The 20,407-nt window shown below is 46.4% G+C and overlaps 1 protein-coding gene across 6 annotated transcripts in view; it reads right to left on the bottom strand.

Moving 5' to 3' along the window:
- Positions 1–7,034, bottom strand: part of LOC136840297 (prion-like-(Q/N-rich) domain-bearing protein 25) — a 560,985-nt gene extending 553,951 nt beyond the window's left edge. For 3 of the 6 annotated variants that reach the window (XM_067106985.1, XM_067106990.1, XM_067106989.1), the window contains exon 1: positions 5,914–7,024. The gene's annotated coding sequence lies outside the window, so the exon portion shown is untranslated. Of the gene's footprint in view, positions 1–5,913 lie in introns of all 6 variants that reach the window. The other 3 variants (XM_067106987.1, XM_067106988.1, XM_067106986.1) reach the window with 3 other exon arrangements.
- Positions 7,035–20,407: the final 13,373 nt, after the last annotated feature.

Raw genomic sequence — 20,407 nt, 5'->3', positions numbered from 1 at the left:
CAGATCCAGCAAGTATTGGTTCGAGTCCTATTCTCATCCCTTCTTCCCTCCACCCTTATGGAAAAGAGGGTGGAAGGAGACACAGTTATGCACACTTTCCCAGAAGGGAAGAAGAGGGCTATGTGTTCCGTGATCTTCTTCCAAAGCCTGGGACTTCTTAAGTTGAGGGGGCTGGAAACTCAAGGTTTATTAGATGACTAAGACCCAAAGGACAAGGCAGTGCCTGGTTTCATCCTCTTGATTACCTTCCATGGTATCTGGCAAATCTCTGAAAGAGAAAGGCAGAACCAAGTAAAGGTTCATTCCTAAGGGTCGAGCCAACTTGGGACTTACGAAACCTGAGATCCGAATTAGGACAAAGTCCTTCTTAGCACCAGAATTGCCCACAGATTGCCATCTAGTATAGGAAGACCCACCCCCGGACAGGACCAGTCTCCAGAAGGCAAGGTTCTTTTCAGGAATGGTCATATCCGAGGAGAGAAAGCCTAAAAGTGCAGGATCATGGATCCATCAGGAGACTGCCTTGAGGAAACCAGCAGGTGCCCTCCAAGATCGCTGCCTCTCGTTGCAGAAGAGAACAGCCTTTGCAGCAAGGAGAAGCAGAGAGAGAACAAGACCCTCCGAGGCAAGGAGAATTCGTACTCTGTCAAGAGAGGGGAGGAGCCTGGTGTCTCGACCTGAATGAACTCCTTGTCCAAAGAAAAGTATTCATCTGGTCAAGAACGCCCTAGCAAGCAAGGACCATGGCGGCCCCCGAAACTCTCGGCCCCTTGGGAGCTGCAAGGGTTGGGGGTGATGAAAGTTATTCATTGGAGGAGCCGCAGTCCTGTCCCGGGGGATCCTCACACTGACGAATCGGCACGAAGTTCTCCAAAAAACGAGGGCGATCGCAACTTGAAGAGGAAGACCCTTGCTGCTTCTGAAGCGTGAAACTCCTGTACTCTCTCTCCTTGGAGGGGGACCTTGACAGATCTCAAGAAACCATCCTCAGGTACTACGAGACAATTGGGGGACCGACACCCAAAGCACGCCAGGCAGCCAAACTCTGAAGACAAATTCGTTGGAGCTCTCTCTGTCCGTCTCGCACCTCTCAGAACAACCGAGAGGAAAGGAGAACAGGTGAGGAAAAAGAGTACCCCTACCTGTCCTGCCAGTAAGACCAGCAGGAGAGGCGGACAGTGAGCGATAATCAACTGGAAGAGATTATTGCCATTAAGGCAAAAGAAGGGCATTGTGGTTTAGCAAAGCGTTTTCCTGGGAAGAGCAGAAAGTTCACTCGAACAGAACTGAGAACCCGATTCGGAAAAACCGAGCGGAGCCGAGCTGAGCTGCTCATGCGAACACAATCCTGGGTGGTATGCGGTGGACTGGGAGGCAGGCGGGGTGAGCCGAGCCAGTCTCGCAAATGCCACCAGGGCTGGGAGGGAGGGCCAGCCGAGAAGAAAGAGCCAGTCATTCCACATCACGCTCCACAATCACAACTGGACAGGCAGAACCACCTGCCATGAACTAGAGCTAGTTTCCAAACTTAAAACTCCTTTCAAGGTAGAGGCCCTCGAGAAGATGGTTTAAAGGGGGAATTCTGTGTCTGCTATCCTGCATACTCAAACCCCTTCCGTTCAAGGCACAAGGATGAAACCCAGCCAAGCAACTTGGAAAGCAGCTGGCGGGCAGCATCAAGACACCTGGCGTCCCGGCACCAAGACACCTGGGTGTCTCGGCACTTTCTCTCATCCTGGTCAATCAGGAGAGCGCCATGATTCAGAATTCGACACCTATGAGACTCCCAAAAATCCGAGAGCTGCTTTCGGTTTCTAAGAAATCTTTAAAGAGCCATACACTAAACCAGTCTTAGACTGGATCTAAGACTGGCAACAAGGGCCTCCTTGAGAGGCCGCGCTCTCACGGCCCCTGAAAAAAAAAGACCTCAGAGGGGATGTGAATCAGTTCCTGCCCGAGGGCGGGAAGACCAACGAGAGAAACTTGTCAACCAGAAGAGAGTCAGTCCCTTAGAAGTCCCGCAGGACTCCTGAAGGGAATCTCTTCCCTGCTTCTTCTGGTGTTCAAACTGATATGATAGGATCAAGACACCAGGCTGGGAACCCAACCGAGCACTGGTAAGCACTCGGGGAACGTCAGGCTCCTTAGAACTGGCAGGAATAGCTGAGACACCTGGGTGCCTCGACCCTTTTTCTCACACTGCTCCCGAACTGGGCCAGGAGAGTACTTGAAGACAGATCAGGATATCTATATTCCACAGAATCTCAAGACACTGAAGCGGCCCAAACGAGCCTTTTACAGCCCCCATCTTAGAGGCGGAACCTCTAGGACTGGGAAAGGTATCACAAACCGAGGTCTGCAAGCCCGTGGCTCCCGAAACACAAAACCCAGGGGTATGCAAACTGGTTCCCTTTCCTGGTAAGGTCAGGAAGAGCCAACGAGAGTATCCTGCCATCCCATTGGAAGGAGGCAGTCCCTAGACGTCCAAGGGCATCAATGGTGGATAACCTCTTCAGCTGTTCAGCCAACGGAGGTCTATCCGGTTCCCAGGACCACCTCAAACCTCGGGAGAGGAAGGGAAGAGGCAGCAGAAGACAAAATCAAAGCTAAGTTGAAGAAGACGGCGGCTATTTCCACAAGGCGACTTCCTTAACCTTAACTCCAACATCTTCTAAAGGATGGTGGACACAAAACATCATAACCTCCAGGGCAGCTAGGCAGGATCACAACAAAAGTGGACCAGGACACACCACCAGAAGCAGCAGGCACGATCAGGACAGCCAATGCAAGAGCTGTTCCAGGTGGTTCGAAGGCAAGGGCTACAGCAGCAATTGACCATGAACATCATAAAAGAAAGTCACCAGCAGCAACAGGAACAATCAGGACAGCTGCAACAGGAGACCAGGAAGAGCTGCCCAGAGACTTGTCACTCAGCCAACAGGAACAAAATAAATCTAAACAGCAGAAGATAGATGAACCAGGTACACAGAGGTAGTGCCACAATCTTAATACTTGAATGGTGGCAATGACAGCGCTTGACGATCCACATCGGGCAGTTGGGAACAGAGCCGGAATGATCCTGACATGAAACTATGCCATTCGAACAGGTACTGTGGTTGATCCAGCAGAGGTGTTGCACTGAATGAACGACCATGGGACTCATAAATGTCAAAAAAGGATATCCCAACTTAAGAGATATCCAGCCAACTACTGCTGTTTCTCCAAGAACTGTCAACCTGAAAGAAAAAGCAAAGATGATTAGTAGGGGAGATTCCTCGCTCCAAGGCAGGAATTGACTACCGTTGTTAGCAAGCAGGAAGGGCCCTTAGAGGAGGTCACCCACACTGCCCGAAGGGCTGACTATTTTTCTTCGCCAACAAGCGTATGAAGGCTCGGAGAGAGACCTCATCTTGAAGGAGAGATAAGGAAGAACCTATGGGGAGAGATAAGAAGGCATCTGGAGGCCATGCTGCCATGGAACCTTATTTTGTCCGATGGTGCCCGAGTGCCCTCCCTGTCTCTGTCTGTCTATAAAACAACTGTCAGCACAAGTCTCTTCTGAATTATATCACCCCTGTACATGGAGGGCGTGAGCCCAAGAAGGACAATCGTTCAGTATCTAAATAAGGGCTTTTGGAAGATTTTTACCAATGATTGGTTACGCCCCTTATAAATACGCCCTTCACGCCATCAAACCCAAGACAAATTTTCTGATGCAATGTGGTTTATATTAAGCCACATATCAAACACATGCATGAGATACACAAATATACAGAATGATGCCACCGGATAATAAAGTTTTGACAGTCAGGCAAAGAGATCCAAAAACTTGTCCACTAGGCATGACGGACAAAAGCAAACTGAATGTTTAGCAAACACAGGCAGGCAGGTATTGGACCTAAGAGATATAACCTTGTTCAATATAGTTTAATCATTATATCCAGCTTTGCCGTGACACCCCTGGCTGTAAAGGATCGATGGTTTGCATGGCGTGTCAGAACAAACGCTAGACCCAGGGGTCAACAATTCAGTTCCCTGACCCAAAGGACAGGAAGAGCTGACAAGAGATCTCACTGCTACCTCTGTGGAGGGAGGCAGTTCCTTCGAAGTCCCAGAATGGGATTTCTTGGGGGTGGGAGAGGCAACCTTCTTCTTCTTCGACCGATGAGCCAAGGAAGAAGGGGAGAAGGTAGCAGATGGCAAAGACAATGAAGACGACAACACTTTCCTATACCTCTTCTTCAACTTCTTTGTCATCTTCTTCAGGATGGTGGTCAAGTCCCCCATCCAGGAGGGAGCAGTAGAAGTCACAAGAGCAGCTGGGGTGGCCATAGTAGAGGGAGTGACCTGGGCAGCGGAGACGTCAATGGATGAGACCGGGGCAACCAGGCCAGCCAGTACAGCCCGGGAGCCAGGGAAGCCAGGAGCAGTGACAGTGGCAACCGGAACAGCTGGGCAGGTGGAAAAGTCAGGACGGGCCGAGAGCCAGGCAAGCTAGGAGCCAGGACTGGGGCGACCAGGGTAACCTGGGCAGGTGGAGAAGCCAGGAAAGCCCGGGAGTCAGCAACACCAGGAACAGAGTGGGAACCATAATGTGGGACATAGATGAAGTCACCATCATGGAGGGTCCTGGCTGGGACAGTGGGGCCAAGAAGCCAGGCAGGAGCAGCAATGCATGATGGGATACCAGTGCAGCAGTCACCTGGGTACCCAGGTGAGAAGAGACAGTCACCATCATCTTAGCAAAAGCGGTCATTGTAACGGTGCTGGTAGTAGCAGTAGTCACAGCATGAGTCAATATCAGAACGCCAGAGAGATGAGCCAGGAGACCCTCCAGTGATGGTACATCAGGAAGGCCCAGGTGAAGCCAGGTTGAAGCAAGATCCAGAGCCTGTCCCCGGCAAGAAGCCTCTATCGCCATACCTGAAGACAATAGTCAGGTTAAAAGAGGAAGACTCTACTTGCTCTGGGGGAAAAAAGTTCACCCCAGAGCAAGGTGAGGCCCTTGAGAAGAAGTCCCTGGATCATCCACTCCCCATGGCCTTCCACACCCAACGAAGCAAGTGAAGAAGGGGAGGGGAGCCCTCTCCCAAAGGAGAGGCAGTCAGAAGAGGAAGCTTGCTGGAAGAGAGAAACGATCCCAGAGGGTTAGCCACCAAGAGAGTCATTGGGGGCATGTAACCCTCAAATGACACCTTGGAAGGATTCCTCTAGTACTGTTTCCTCCCTTCAAACCTTACCCACTTCTCAGCAGACCAGAACAACACTCCAGCAAAGGAGAATTACATGGAACACACACACATCCTCTGCAGGTGGAGCAAAGGGTGTGTGGGTCCATGTCAACATGAGAGCAGAAAACTATTACATTTCTTCCCCCCAACCTCAGCACACACGATGGGGGAAGGGTGGGCTATGAGGTTTATTTCCTCAACATTCATAATGAAATGAATAAAATGCACACAACAAACAAAAAAGATCCCACTGGGAAAACAGCTCAACAGAAGTCCGGGCACAGAGCGAGAAACACGTCTGCAATACCACATGACGGCTGAAAGCAATGTTTACATCCAAGGATGTGGTACTCCCAAACGGTGGTTAGTTAACCTAACCACCTTGTTTGAAAGTTCATCGGCCATTTCCAGCTTTGCTGAAAGTAATTCCTAATGTAAAGGACCAACAGTTTGTATATCCATGTCAGAACAACCCTTAAAGTTTAAGGGACCATTTCAGCTTCACTGAAAGTAGGCTAATTCCTAAAACAAAGGAACTGGGAGGGCAATGTAAATCGTGTGGGAACCAATCAATTTCCAAGGTAATAGTCCGTTTGGAGTTGTTGCTCAGATTTACCTTGCGTATCCGGTAAACAGAATTCTTGACACAACGACAGGTAATGAAAAATAAAGGTTTACTCACAGGTGAATAGACAGTAGCTTTCTTCTGCATTCACCAGCTACAGGGAAGTAGCCTAGACTGCTGCTGCCCACCACAGCCTATTACCAAGCTTCAGCAACTGTTTCCCACTTGTCCAGCGAATATTCCTTAGCTATATAAAATGGGACAGCTTATAGCTAACTCTTGCAGAAACAAATAAAGTTCATGCGTCTGTTGAGATGTGTAGGCCTCCTGATGTGGCTTAGGCTATCGCCAAGGCAGTAATAATGCCAACTTAGCATCAAGCCTGTTTTTACCTTTGAAACTGGTTTTTCAACTACAATTTGGGGCTTCATACTGGCAGTGCATTTGTTTGTTGTCGGACAAAACTGGAATGTCCCTTGATTTTGTTTAGTACTGGCAAAGGGAGGGGGCAGATGGTAACATACACCAACAAGTTATAGCACTTGCCGGATGGGATATGAACCGTTCGAAACAGATGTATACCCGCGCTCTGTCTTGTGAAGATCGAATATGGAAAATTAAATTGTTGGATGGACTTCCTTAATTACAGGTTAATTAAATTTGTGCAACAAAACTCAAGGTAAAGCCATAATTCAGCAAAAATCTTCAAAACACTGTAGAAAAGTCTATTTGGAGAAGGAAATATATACAAACGATGCTCAATTTTAGATATACCCCAAGGCTGTATTAATTTGCTTTTCTATACTTTGACATGTAAAAAATTTGTAATGACCTATCTTCTTCAAGTCATTCATGTTCGAAGGCCTATCTAATCATATGCAATAACACTAACGATATGAGAGACGATGACACTTGTAACCTAAGTTACTGCACATTTATGGTTTAAAACATACATATACGTGAGCCTTACACACTTGTCTTGCCTCACTGTACTATTCCTTTTAGAATCTACAGGAAATATCCAATAGTCTACTTGCTTTAAAAACGATGTTACAAAATGTCATTTTAGTTCCTCACAGAAATAACAGCCTTAGTACATTTTTACTACAATTAATAATCAGGCGCTGATTTGTTATTGTAAGCTGGCCACGCAATGTTTGTAAACATTGGGTGGATTCTTTTTATAAAATGTCAGTCGCATCTGGTTCCTGGTACCTAAGCGATCGCCACAAAAACACAGTTGCGGGCACGCTACACTATTCGTGTGAGTTGCAGAGCTTAATTTGATCGCTGTACTTTACAGCTCTTCTCTTTCATAATGTCATTACATTATTCAAAGTGATATTAATTTCCCTTGTCTTTTACAATTATAAATGTCTCTAGCTTTGCTTTATTTAATAGTACATCAGACTGTTTAATGTAACCCTTGACCATTACCCTTTTCTGCAACAAGAACCCCAAAATGTTAGAGCTGTTTCTAAACTAGTTATTGCCAAATATTGTCAATAAATTCTACTTACTTTTAATCCTCCACTTTTCATTTTTTCATAAACTGAGGCAGTGCCATGTTATTGGCTGCCTTTGACAACCAGCGCTTTCTAGGTTAAGAAAATTCTTAATTTTCAAGGCTATTTTTGTATATTCCCCAGTTTTCTATTAGGGGTTTTCAAGGTCTCTAAAGTAATGTCACGTTCTTTTGTTTATTATAGGAATTACAGCTGAATAAATGTTCGGTGCTATCCCCCTCCACTCTACAGATATCACAAACCCCGTCCTTGTATTTGCCCCGGGAGATAGCCTTCAAGTTCAACATATTCAGCCTGGCTTTGTTCATGCACAGTTTCCAGTTCTATGGTGGAATCATTTTTTCCAAAAAGTTTTCAATGAACCTCAGCCTCTTATTTCTTTCCTCTTCTCTTCCAAGGTCTCTTTAATATCTTGCTTAATTTTTATCTTTATTTCCTTTTTCAATGCTTTTTTTGACGTACTTTATTAATCTCTGTAATTATATTTTACTATGGTCACTTTTTTATCCAGCACAGTCCATAGGAGGCTCTTAATTGATCTTCTATTATCTCTTTAATTAATATTTTTTCCTCCGAGTTTATTACATTTTAGACGGAACAGCATTTTTTTTTTATACTTGTTCTGTAGGCTGGCCATAAACCGAACTCAGCTATTATTCTCCAATGCGGTGTGCCCTTTGGTTGTTCGTACATTCCTCGGAGGATCCTGTATTGCATTTTCTAAAGTGCATTCAACTCTTTTTCCGTTACGCCATGTTTCTATGTTGACAGATAATGTTGGTACCACTACTGTTTCGTAGATCTTTTTCCTCACTTCTAGTGCCATATTTCCTACTTTCTTAACATCCCCATATTTTCTCATTTCTCTTAGTAGGTACTATACCTTTTGATTTCTCATTTTGATATTGGCTTACTTTGAGCCATTTAGTGTGTACCATTCACCTAAGCATTTGTATTCTTTCACACTACTAACTGGGCCATTTTTAACCTCTGTTCGTACGTGAACATCTGTTTTCTTTGCTCTCTTAACTATTACAAGCACTGCTGACTTACTAGGCTTAGTGTTAAACGTAAATTTCTTAAGTTGCTCCAGGCTGCGACTGTTGCCAATTGCCATTTCTATTCCTTCTTTCATGCTGGTGGGGAAAATTATATCATCGACAAATATTAGGGACTCTATTTCTATATTTCTTATGAGTGTTACGTTCTTTCTGCTTATCTCATTCACTCTATCTGACGCTGTTGCATAGCTTTGGGCCATATATTGTAGCCTACCTTGCCTCACATTTTCCGTTACTTTAATTGTTTCTGTTTCTCCTGCAGGACATCGTATTACTGCCTTTCGTAACAACAATGCATCTTTCCTATAAATCTTCAGGTAAAAAGCCTTTGGACGGAGCTAACAGACTATGGAACCAGGAAGGCTCCTAAAGGAAATCAGCCCCTCAAAGAGAGATAATAGTGGAGACGGTCATGTTGTCCCGTGGGGAATGATTGCCCATTTTTAGTTTGCACTTGATTCGAGACCTTTAACCGACCAAAAAACGCAAAAGAGGGTGAGTCCCATTTTTTTTTGCCCACCACCCCCTTTTTCTGTGGGGTACCAAAAAAATAAAACCCTCGACTCGGAAAAGTGTTATTTATGATTGAGTAACACCATTTTTACGGGTTTTGAGGTCACTGATTAGATTAGTAATGTTATTTTTGCATTTAAAAATCAGTGTAAATGGCTAAGGTCCTAGGCCATGGATAATGTGTGGCCACTATCACTAAAATAGTAGTATTTTTATTTTTTTAAATTATTTATTTATCTAACTGTTTTCCTATTTATTTATTAAAGTGTTTATTTATTTATTTTTTTGAGACTGAATATCAATAACAAGGTTCAGGTTAAACTAACAGCATGGGAAAACATTTTCAGATTTCAAAAGACTTTTATGACAGTTTCAATCAAGAGTGCACTCTCATCAAAAAAACTAATGACACCTAAGCTACCTTCTTTTGCAGTATACAATTAAGAGCTCAATCATCAGCATCCTCATCCTCACACACCTTGTATCTTTCAGAGGAGTTATTGCATTACTTTCCAAAACACTTGCACAACAAAATAAGACTAAGTTATTCTTGAAACATGAACACTTCCTTTTATCAGCAACACTTTTTCTTACATTTAATGAGGCCTAGGACAGCTGATAATGTAGGTGGCCTTACAAAGAAAAATGTTTTTGAGTAATTTTTTTCCCCTATTTCAGTTTTACCTCCAACCACAAATCCTCTGGCTGAAACAGATTTATTTTCAGGTGAGGCATAAGATTTATCACGACGAAACATGTACTCTTTATCAGCACGCCAATGAGGAATCAGGGTCTTACTAAGTGGGTTAAAATTATCATTGTAGTCTTTCCAAGCTTCAGAGAAGAATCCCATCTGACCGGTTGCTAGTTAACTCACAAGTCTTGTTGTATACAGAGCATAAAATCTCTTTTAATAACTATCTGGATACTTGTCAATCGACCAAGAGCAGTTTAGTTAAAAAAGTGCAACCGAGGTGGTTGAAACTAATAATCTGGCAGCATTGAGGTAGGCATCAGTCCATGTCTTTTCAAACTCACTTTGCAGTCAGCACCAGTGAAACGATTATCAACCCAATCATAACTGTTTCCTCGACCTCACACACCAGCAACCCTTCCATCACGTCAGTTAACCGATGCTTAGCTCCCTTGCCAGTGACGGAAGTTAGATGGTCTCGTGAAGCAATGTCCATCAATAGAAGAAGTACATCTGTGCCCGTGGAACACACATGGATGTCACGTGCGGTACACTCTGCAGTGGAATCAAGACACGTGGAGTGGAAATCAGAAGTCTGCCTATCAAACGCCATGGTATTTCACTGTTTAGATACGAAGTCAGGCGTCAATCCATCCTGATAACTGAAACAATAAGCTACATCTCTGGTGAAAAAGTTATTATCAGTGGCCTCACAGATACTCTGGTTTTCTAAGCATTTGTTTGAGGTAAGTGAAGTTCCTGGACACTTTCTTAGCCAACATCATGTCATCATGGATATCATGGTGACCATGAAGAGCTACCTTGACGCTTGCTTTTCCGCGAGTTTTGGCATTTCAATGAATTTTCTAGATACCATCAAATATAACACGGGTTTCATATCTACTTGACTTTGCCTGATTTGTTTGTAAGGCATCTTTGAAGTCTAGCATCTTCTTCATTCCAGGTGTAAAAACAATTTAAGTTTTTTTATAAATGCTTTGGACTACCCCTATTGCATTACTGATCATGACCTTGGTACTGCTCTCTAAAATATCTTCACCAGCATGAGCTACTACCCATGCAGTTGGGTCATCTCCGACATCTACACATGCATGTTTAGTGCTTTCCAGTGCATGCATTATGCTGGATTTGACCGCAGGTATCAATAGGGATCCATCAGGGCTGAACATAGATCGAGGTGCCACAGCGAGCTCGAAGTCTCCAATAATCTTTTCAAGTGGGGAAGTGAATCACTCCTAGATCTTTGTATCAGCAGTATCCATTGAAGCAGGTTACACTCTTCGTGTAGCTTGTAGATTTGTTCACAGACATGTACTCGCTTCTTGACAATCCAGGTACTGAATGTTTTCAGATTCATCTTTTTCATTGGGTTCCACACCGATACTTCGTAACCTTTGAAAAGTCGCTCCCTGACAGACTTATGGAATTCGGTTTGTCCCTTCTGGTCCCTTTGTAAAATGTCAGTCTTTGCCTCATCTGACACAATCAAGGCTGACACACTGCTCTTTAGCAGAGTACTAGTGACGTAAGGATTGCCCTGGCAGTATAAAATGATATTCCTGAAGTTGCAATGCTTCATCTATGTCACCCTTGAGCTGATAGTGTTCTTTTGTTGAGTTTTGACAGTTTAATGGCAAGCTATCAGTAAAGCTTTTCACGAGTCGAGCTAGATGAGGTGCAACGAGCAACATGCAATCCAGGGCTACAGGAGTCTGGGTCAAGCTAAGTAGGTCTCCACTACTCTTGAGCACCTTGATGTGCTGCTCTAGGTTTCGGTCACTGAACAGGTTTGTGAAGATGTCAGATTTCTTCACTGTGAAACCACCATTTTTAGAGCCTCCCAAGTAAGGGGATCTTCAGTTTTCAGTTTTTCATCTCACTAATGTGAGCAGGCATCATTCTAGCATTATGTATAGCCGATTCACTTAAGGTAGATTCTTGGACCTAGGAGACGTTTGTTTGGCGGCCTCTGATTGGCTGGTACTCTTCAGAGGCACTATGCTAACCTGCTCACTGTTTTTTATTTTAAGGTCTGTAGCTCAGAAAACTTGCAATATGTTTATATTTCTTCATTTATCTTACGTTTTACACAAGATAGGAAAGTTCTGATCATACCATAGTTTTTAGGTATTAATTGTACAACTAAATCGTGATTTCCTGAAACCAGTAAGATAGAACACAAAATGAATTTGCAACTGAGTAAAAGTGAGTTGTTTCATTCTTTATACTGTTCTTAATATATCGTCGGATTTTTTGCATCATTGATGCCATCAAGATAAAATAAAACTAGTGTTTTATATAATAATTTCACCCTGAATACTTGGTGCTTTCAGATTTTCGATGCGTTATTATGTGAAGAGAAAATGAAGAATATGTCGTATTATGTTGCATCCCACAGTTGACTCAGTAAGGCAGTAAACTGCCGAAATCTGTGATCTGCAAACAACGAGAGCAAGGTGAAGAAACAGTTCGTGACTTAGTTTCAAATCAAGAAGTTTGCTTTGTCTTTCCTTTAATATTTACCTGTATTATTATGTCATTACATTTTTTGTACATTTTTTCTCCCTCCATTTTCTCTGTCATTATGACTGTCGAACTTTTTCACTTAGTATCATATATGTCAGTATGTCTAAAATATCTGATAAGAAAATGAATAATCATATGGATGCATCTGGATATGTTGGTTCAATTTAGTCTAGATGAGAAATTTGCATACTGTAGGCTACATAAATAACATGATGCTAAATAATTATGAGTTCATTATTATGGCAGTTGCTTCTCTGGTCAATAACACGAAAAAATGATGGTTTTTATATGTTCATTCAATGAACGAAAGTACATCTTTTATTTCTTACCATAAAAACCTGATTAAGATTAACGAATATAAAATTCTGTCTTTTTCAGAATTTGTTTGAGCTGCTTTACACCAGAACGTTTATTCCTCTATATACATGTTATATTTGATTTGTGTTTTAGACCTGTTATTTATCATTTAGCCTAGTATGCAAAACAATTTCTCATAAAGCAAATTGAAGTCAACCTCATCCAGATGAATCCATATGATTATTCATTTTTCTTTTCAGATGTGTCCAGACATGGGACATAATTATATGATATTGATTGGAAAATTTTACATTCATAATGGGAATTCTAAGACTTTATTTATATAAAATGTAATGACATAACAATATATACGGTAAATATTGTCGAAACTGTTAACTTATTTTCTGTAGTTTACAGATTCAACCACCTCAGATAATGGATCACCGTCTTGTAAGGTGTCAAAGAAACGAGCAGGTAAAGGTTACTGCTGATTTATTACAGATCCAGGCGGCTTATATTGCGGCCGACTGACGCCGGGCCGTGAGAGACAATGGAATTGACTGTGACCTGAGGTCGAAACAATAAACAATAATATGCAGTGAACGAGTACGAATTACAATACGAAACATACAGAGACACAATATAGATACAGTCTTGATGCCTGTGAATGAAGAAACATGTGATACACAATGTGTGACATTCGTATAAATACCATAAAGTAAAAATGATTAAAATGCGTGACCTGGCACGTTTTAGGCGTGACTAATTTAGCTTGAAGAAAACGGGAAGTCACCAAAGAAAACAAGCTCAGCGGAGACTTAATTAATGGCGCCGCCGAAACACTATCCTGGCGCCGAATTGGTGACTTTACAAATACTCCCCAAGACGAGGGACGCGTCTGATTAATCCCTGTACCTGGTGGGACGCTGAAGGGTGCCGCGGCTCCTTGAGGATAACTGAGGGCCTCCCGCCTGTGAGGCTGCTGTTTGGGCGGTCCCTTCCTGGGGCGGCGCGCCTGCGGTGGTGAGGGCGTGCTGGAGTGCGTTTGGGCGGAAGGGGTGCTGCGACGCTGCCGGGACTCTCCGACAGGAAGGCGGGCTTTAGCCGGTCTATGGAAACCCAGTCGTTCCTGCCTGGAAGTGCCAGCCGAACGCCTTGCTGTTCCGTTCCAGCACGCCGGAAGGGTCCCCTGTAGGGCTTAGTTAGTGGTGGACGGACGGCGTCGACTCTGACGAAGACGTGGGTGGCGGATGACAGCTGTGGCGGCACGAAGGTGGTTGCTCTGTCGATGTATGAGCGCCTGCAGGGGGCGAACTTGCCGCCACGTCGCGGAGCCTCTGCAGAGATGGGGAGTGGCGATCATCCGTCACGAGCTCTCCCGGCACCACGAGGGGTTCCCCATAGGTTTGTTCAGCTGCGGATGGGGTGCCGTCGGCTCTGGGGCGGTCCTCAACCCGAGGAGGACCCACGGCAGCTGATGTTTCCAGTCCTCGGCGGTGCAGCGGGCCATGAGGATGACTTTAAGGACCTGTGGAACCGTTCAACCAGGCCGTTGGCCGCTGGGTTGTACGCTGTGGTGGTGTGGTGCGTGGTTCCCAGCAGTTGAGCCAGGCAGACCACAGCTCGGAGAGGAAAGCGGGCCCCTGTCGGTTGTGATGTGGTCCGGGGCGCCGGCGGCTAACCCAACTGGAGAGCAGGGCCTCGGCGCACGCGCTGGCGGTGGCTTCTTGCATGGGCGTGGCCGGGCCACCTCGTTGAACGGTCTACCACCGTGAGGAGGTATCTGGATCCGCCTGATGGGGAAGGGGCCCGACGACGTCGATGTGGATGTGGCCGAAGCGCGCCCTGGCTGTGGGAACTCGCCTACCCCGACTGCGTGTGACGACCCACTTTACTGGTCTGGCACTGCAGGCACTGTTTTGCCCAGGCTGTGGCGTCCTTTTTGCACCCGTGCCAGACGAACTTTTTTGAAAGCAGTTTGGCCGTGGTCCTGCCGGAGGGGTGTGAGAGGCCGTGGATGATGTCAAATACCTGGCGGCGGCGTGAGGCTGGAACCAAAGGGCGGGGCTGGCCTGTGCTGATGTCACAGAGCAGGCTGGGGCCTCCGGGGGCGAGGGTCACGTCCCGCCACTTGAGGGATGTGATGGCGGTGCGGTATGCTGGGGTTTCTGGGTCAGCGGCCTGTTCTCTGGCAAGGTCCTGGTAATCTACACCAAGCTGCACTGCGTTCAACTCGACTCTGGAGAGGGCGTCTGCTACGGGATTTTTCTTGCCGGGGAGGTACCTGACGGAACAGGTAAATTCGGCTATGGCTGAGAGGTGGCGCTGCTGTCTGGAAGACCATGCGTCCCCTTGCTTCGTGAAAGCGTGAACCAGTGGCTGGTGGTCTGTGAAGATTGTGAAGGGCGTCCCCTCCAGGAGGAACTTGAAGTGCCGAACTGCGCGGTACATCGCGCAGAGTTCCCTGTCGAAGGTGCTGTATCGGGACTCTGCGGGATTGAACTTCTTGCTGAAGAAGGCGATGGGCTGGGGGTGCCGTTGATGATTTGCTCCAGAACAGCACCGCAGGCAACGTTACTGGCGTCTGTCGTCAGCTGGAGGAGCCTTGGGATCCTGGTGTGCCAAGGCGGTTGCCTTGGTGAGGGCGGCCTTCGTCAGGAAAAGGCCTGCTGCTGGCTGGGTCCCCAAGACAGGGACTTCGGTTGACCTTTTTAGGACTTCCGTCAGGGGCCGTGGTGTGCGCGATCCCGGGGATGAAGCGCCTGTAGAAGTTTACCATCCCAAGGAACTCCTGGACGGCCTTGATGGAGGTGGGTGTCGGGAACTTTGCTACGGCTGCCACCTTCGATGTAAGAGGCGGACGCCTGTCGGAGATACCTCGTGACCCAGGAACTCTGCTTTCTGGACGCCGAATGTACACTTGTCAAAACGGACGACGAGGCCGTTTTCTTGGAGGCGCTGGAGGACTGCTTTGATGTGCCTCTGGTGTTCGCTGTGAGACCTGGAAAATATGAGAATGTCGTCGACGTAGCAGACGCAGAATTTTAGGTCCCCCAGGATGCTGTCCATGAGCCGCTGGAAGGTGGCCCCGGCGTTCCTCAGCCCGAAGGTGGAGAAGGCGAACACATAGGACCCGAAGGGCGTGATGATGGCTGTCTTTGGTATGTCCTCTGGCGCAACAGGTACCTGAAAATAAGATTTAAGAAGGTCCAATTTAGTGAATATTTTGGCCCCGTGAAAGGAGGCCGTGAGGTCTTGCATATTGGGCAGAGGGGTAGTGGTCGGGCTCCGTTGCAATGTTGAGCCGTCTGTAGTCGCCGCAGGGTCTCCAGGAGCCGTCCGGTTTCTGCACCATGTGGAGGGGGAGGCCCATGGACTGGAGGCTTTCCTGCAGATGCCCATCCGTTCCATCTCCGCTGAATGCTTTTTTCGCCTCCTGAAGGCGCTGAGGGGAAGCCTGCGGAACTTCGCATGTGTCGGGGCCCTTTAGTCACTATATGGTGGTATATGCCGTGCTTGGCTGGGGCCCCGGGGGACTTGGCGAAGCTCGGGCTTAAACACCTCAGGAACTCCGACAGAAGGTGTGCGTGCTGGTGGGGGGCGACGGCGCTGATGGTGGGTCTGGGTCCCGCCGTTAACGGGAGAGACCGGCAGGAGTCGGTATCGAGGAGGCGCTGCGCCCACGTCGACTAGCAGGCCGAAGTGCGCCAGAAAATCGGCCCCAGGAGTGGGGTTCCTCGTCCGCGACGATGAAGTCCCAGGAGTAACTCTGGCCAAGGATGGAGATCGACAGGAGCCTGGTGCCGTAGGAGAGATGGGGTTCCGTTGGCGGCCGTCAGGAAGGCGGCCGGTCTGGTGTCTGGTTGCGGTCCTCTCTGGATGCTGGGAAGACCGACTTGAAAGGCTCCTGTGTCGACCAGCATCATCCTGCCGGAGACGGTGTCGCCGGACGTAGAAACCTACTGTTTTGAGGCCCTGGGTTCTTCGGCTGCCATGGCGGCCTGTCCTGCTGGCCGCCGCCACCCCCGTTTTTTTGAACGGTTGAACGAGCAGGGCGGCAGGCAGTTTCGGGCGTCCTTTCCGAACCACTTGTGATAGCGACAGAAGCCGGGACCACCGTCTACTGTGGTTCGGTGGACGTCTGTTGGCGATGGCGTTGACGGGCTGCTCTACGCCCTCTTCAGGCTGGACGGAGCTGACCGGCTGAGTGGCTGGTTTTAGCCGCTGTGAAGCCTTGACGGAGTCTGTGAGGTGTTGTGCCGCCTCTGAGGTCCTCGACAGGCATGGTGTAGGGTGAGCGATCTGGTTGCGTACTTCCGGGAGGAGTTGGCGAAGGAAAATTTCCTGTCTGGCTTATCTCCTGCCGCTTGTTCGCCACCCGAGACTGGTGTTGACAGGAGATCTACGACCATGCCCCAAGCGTCTCTTGGATCGAGGTCGTGGCGTGGGTTATTGGCAAGGTCGATAGCACGGGCGGCCCGCTCGGCGATGGGCAGGGAGCAAGCTTCGAGGAGGAACTTTTTTGTGGTGCTGTATGTGAGGGTGAGTGTTTCTGGTACCGCGAGATGAGTTTGTTGTACACGTCCTCCGGAAGGGCGTTGAGCACTGTGTCGGCCTGTAGGATTTCGTCCGTGAGGTCCGCGATTCTGAAGTGGCTCTCCACCCTGCGCAGCCACCTCGATGGGTTGCCCTGCGTAAACGGCGGCAGCTTTAGGGTGAGGGCGGCCCGCGATTGTGTTGCCCGGCCGCCGTGTGTTCGGGCGCTGGTGTGGAGTTGCGGGAGGGCCTCGATGCGGGGCGGCGCGGCTGCGATGGGAGGTAGGTAAACCTCGGAGTCCGCGGGTCGCGTTTAACTGCATGAAGGAGGGGATATCCGCGTCCATGCTCGCTCCTTTGACCCCCTTACTGGAGTAGGATACTCGCGTCAGTACGCACTTTAGTGCGCCGTGTGGTTCCGCTTAGTGACGCTGGTGGGGTACGCCGACGAGTCAGCACGCTCAAACGCTGGTTACAGCGCCGTGTTTAGGCCGCTAAGAGCGTTTTTGGAGAAATCCTGGAGCCAAGACTGAGTCGCCGTGTGAGTCCGCTAATGGCTCCGGGATACTCCGGGGGTCACCACTGTAAGGTGTCAAAGAAACGAGCAGGTAAAGGTTACTGCTGATTTATTACAGATCCAGGCGGCTTATATTGCGGCCGACTGACGCCGGGCCGTGAGAGACAATGGAATTGACTGTGACCTGAGGTCGAAACAATAAACAATAATATACAGTGAACGAGTACGAATTACAATACGAAACATACAGAGACACAATATAGATACAGTCTTGATGCCTGTGAATGAAGAAACATGTGATACACAATGTGTGACATTCGTATAAATACCATAAAGTAAAAATGATTAAAATGCGTGACCTGGCACGTTTTAGGCGTGACTAATTTAGCTTGAAGAAAACGGGAAGTCACCAAAGAAAACAAGCTCAGCGGAGACTTAATTAATGGCGCCGCCGAAACACTATCCTGGCGCCGAATTGGTGACTTTACAGTCTCTCGGTTTCTATTGCCAAACTGAGTCAAGAACCGATGCAACATAATAAGACATACTCTTCATTTTCTCTTCACATATCACACGCATCTAAAATCTGAAAGCACCAGCGAATTCAGGGTGAATTCGTTGTATGAAAACATTAGTTTTATTTTATCTTGATCGCATGAATGATTCAAAATCCGACGATACGTAAAAACAGGTGTAAAGAATGAAATGCTTCTCTCTTCACTTTTACTCATTGTGATTCCTTTGTGTTTTATCTTACTGATTTCAGGAAATCATGATTTAGTTGTACAATAATTAATACCGAATCCTATGGTATGACTAAAACTTTCCTATCTTGTGTAAAACGTGAGATAAATGAGGAAATATAAAGATATTTCAAGTTTTCTGAGCTACAGACGTTAAAATGAAAGAGTGAACGAGCTGCATACCTCTCAGTACCAGCCAATCAGAGGCTGCCAAACAAACGTCTCGTAGGCCCAAGAATCTACCTTAAGTGAATCGGCTATAGTAGGTCGTGTGCAAACAGATACTTAATCTGGTTCTCTGAGGCTGCTAGATAACCTTCCCAGTCTCCACTTCTTGTGCTAGTGATAAGGTGCAGCAGACTCTCGACCTGGGAGATGTAGCTATCAAGAAAACTTGCAAGATCTCCAGTCTTCCCTATCTCTGCCACGTATGGCGCAAGTTTTTCAATATATAATCCTTTCAGATCATCAAATATTGTTTGAAGCTTTTCATCTTGCTCATGAAATTCCATTTTGAATGTCTAACACTGGTCCATAAGTTGGCCTGGATGGGTCTCCAGTACAGCCACAAATCTGAGGTAGGGGCATGCAAGTGCAGAAGTGAGATGATATTCGAGACCTCGTTTGTATGCCTTGCCACTAAAGATTTGCCTTGGTGTGGCAGGGGAGTAGACTCCGAGCTCTACTAAGCAGGTGTCAAGGCCACTACCCTCCATGTACTTTCCGAGCGCATGCAGTGCACAAACTACTGAGTGTAATTCACAAGGCCACAGGACCCAATTTGAGTTTACAACTGACTGCTGAATCTTGAGTGCTCATTCATATAAATCCATGTCAAGTGTAATCACTGTGTGACGCTCTGACCCAACAACAACAGCCGATATTTCTTGGGTTAAGCAAACAATCGTATATAGAGTACTGTAGTCTGTTGGAGATGACTTAAATAATGGAACAACTACCCCACTGTTTGTCTTTCTGTCATTCTGTTGAGATTTCTGAGATAGAAGGAGAGACTTTGTAGCTTCCCAAGTTGGCATAACTTCTGTTTTCAGAATTCCCGCTTTTTTGGGGTCAGCTTCACAGTAAGAAACTTTAAGTATTGAGGTAGATTGTGATTTGATATGGTTCTCCTAGTCCGTGTCTTTCTGATGACTGTTAGTAATGCCTAATTCTGATAATGGGGCACCTACCTCGATATTATTATCTTCTAGAGTAACCTGCAAGGAATCTTCAACCTTCATCGTATACACTCCATCCTCAGCACCTCTACTGTAAGGGCGACAAATCGACTCTCCTTTCTTATATTTCTCCCTTCAGATGTACATTAATCATGTCATTTATATTACCTGGCTTTATTTCAGATTCTTTATGTACCTCATCTTATGCATCATTGTACGGCCTTTCCGCCGATATGTATATCTACCTTTTATATGCCATGTAACGAATATTGTACGTATTTTTATGCTTGTCAGAAAACACAAATTCTGTATGGACGCAGCGAGGGGGCTCTGGTCGCCCGCTACCTTTCCGTCCGCTTTTTGTTTTATAAAGACCTGTCGAGAATAATAGTCAGAAAATCAATTGTAATTTTTCTCGATTTAGAAAAAGCCTACGAACTAGCCAGCGCAGCCGTCAACCATGAAACCTTGGTGGACAAAAGAGTTAAGGGTAACCTGTTAGCATGGGCCAAAGGATACATGCAAAACAGACAAGCCAGAGTCACCTTCCAAGGAGCAAGCTCAGATTTTCTCAACTTAGAAAATGGAACACCACAGGGAGGAATACTTAGCCCCTTCCTCTTCAATGTACTGATGGAAAATGTAGCCACAATCACCCTTCCAGGGCGAGTTGAAATTTTCATATATGCAGATGGTGTGTGCTTCGTGAGCGCAAACACGTACAGATCCTACCAAAATATGCAAAATGCATTAACATAAATTGAAAATAGCTGTACAGATCTTGGTCTAAAAATCAATAGAGCAAAAACCAAAGCAATGGCAATTAAACATGATCTAAACCCAAATGAAATACAACTTGAACCCATTGAATGGGTAGAAAACTTTGTGTACACTCGGCAAGGAAAGTGAAGATACAGTTTTCTTTAGATTTCGTTCATCGAATTTTAATTTTTTTCTTACAGAAAACACATAATCTCTGTAAATTTACTCTAGAATATG

The sequence above is a fragment of the Macrobrachium rosenbergii genome, chromosome 7 (assembly GCF_040412425.1).
Source record: "Macrobrachium rosenbergii isolate ZJJX-2024 chromosome 7, ASM4041242v1, whole genome shotgun sequence".
NCBI lineage: Eukaryota > Metazoa > Arthropoda > Malacostraca > Decapoda > Palaemonidae > Macrobrachium > Macrobrachium rosenbergii.
The sequence above is the reverse complement of the archived record's forward strand: the minus strand, read 5'-3'. Positions and strand labels throughout refer to the sequence as shown.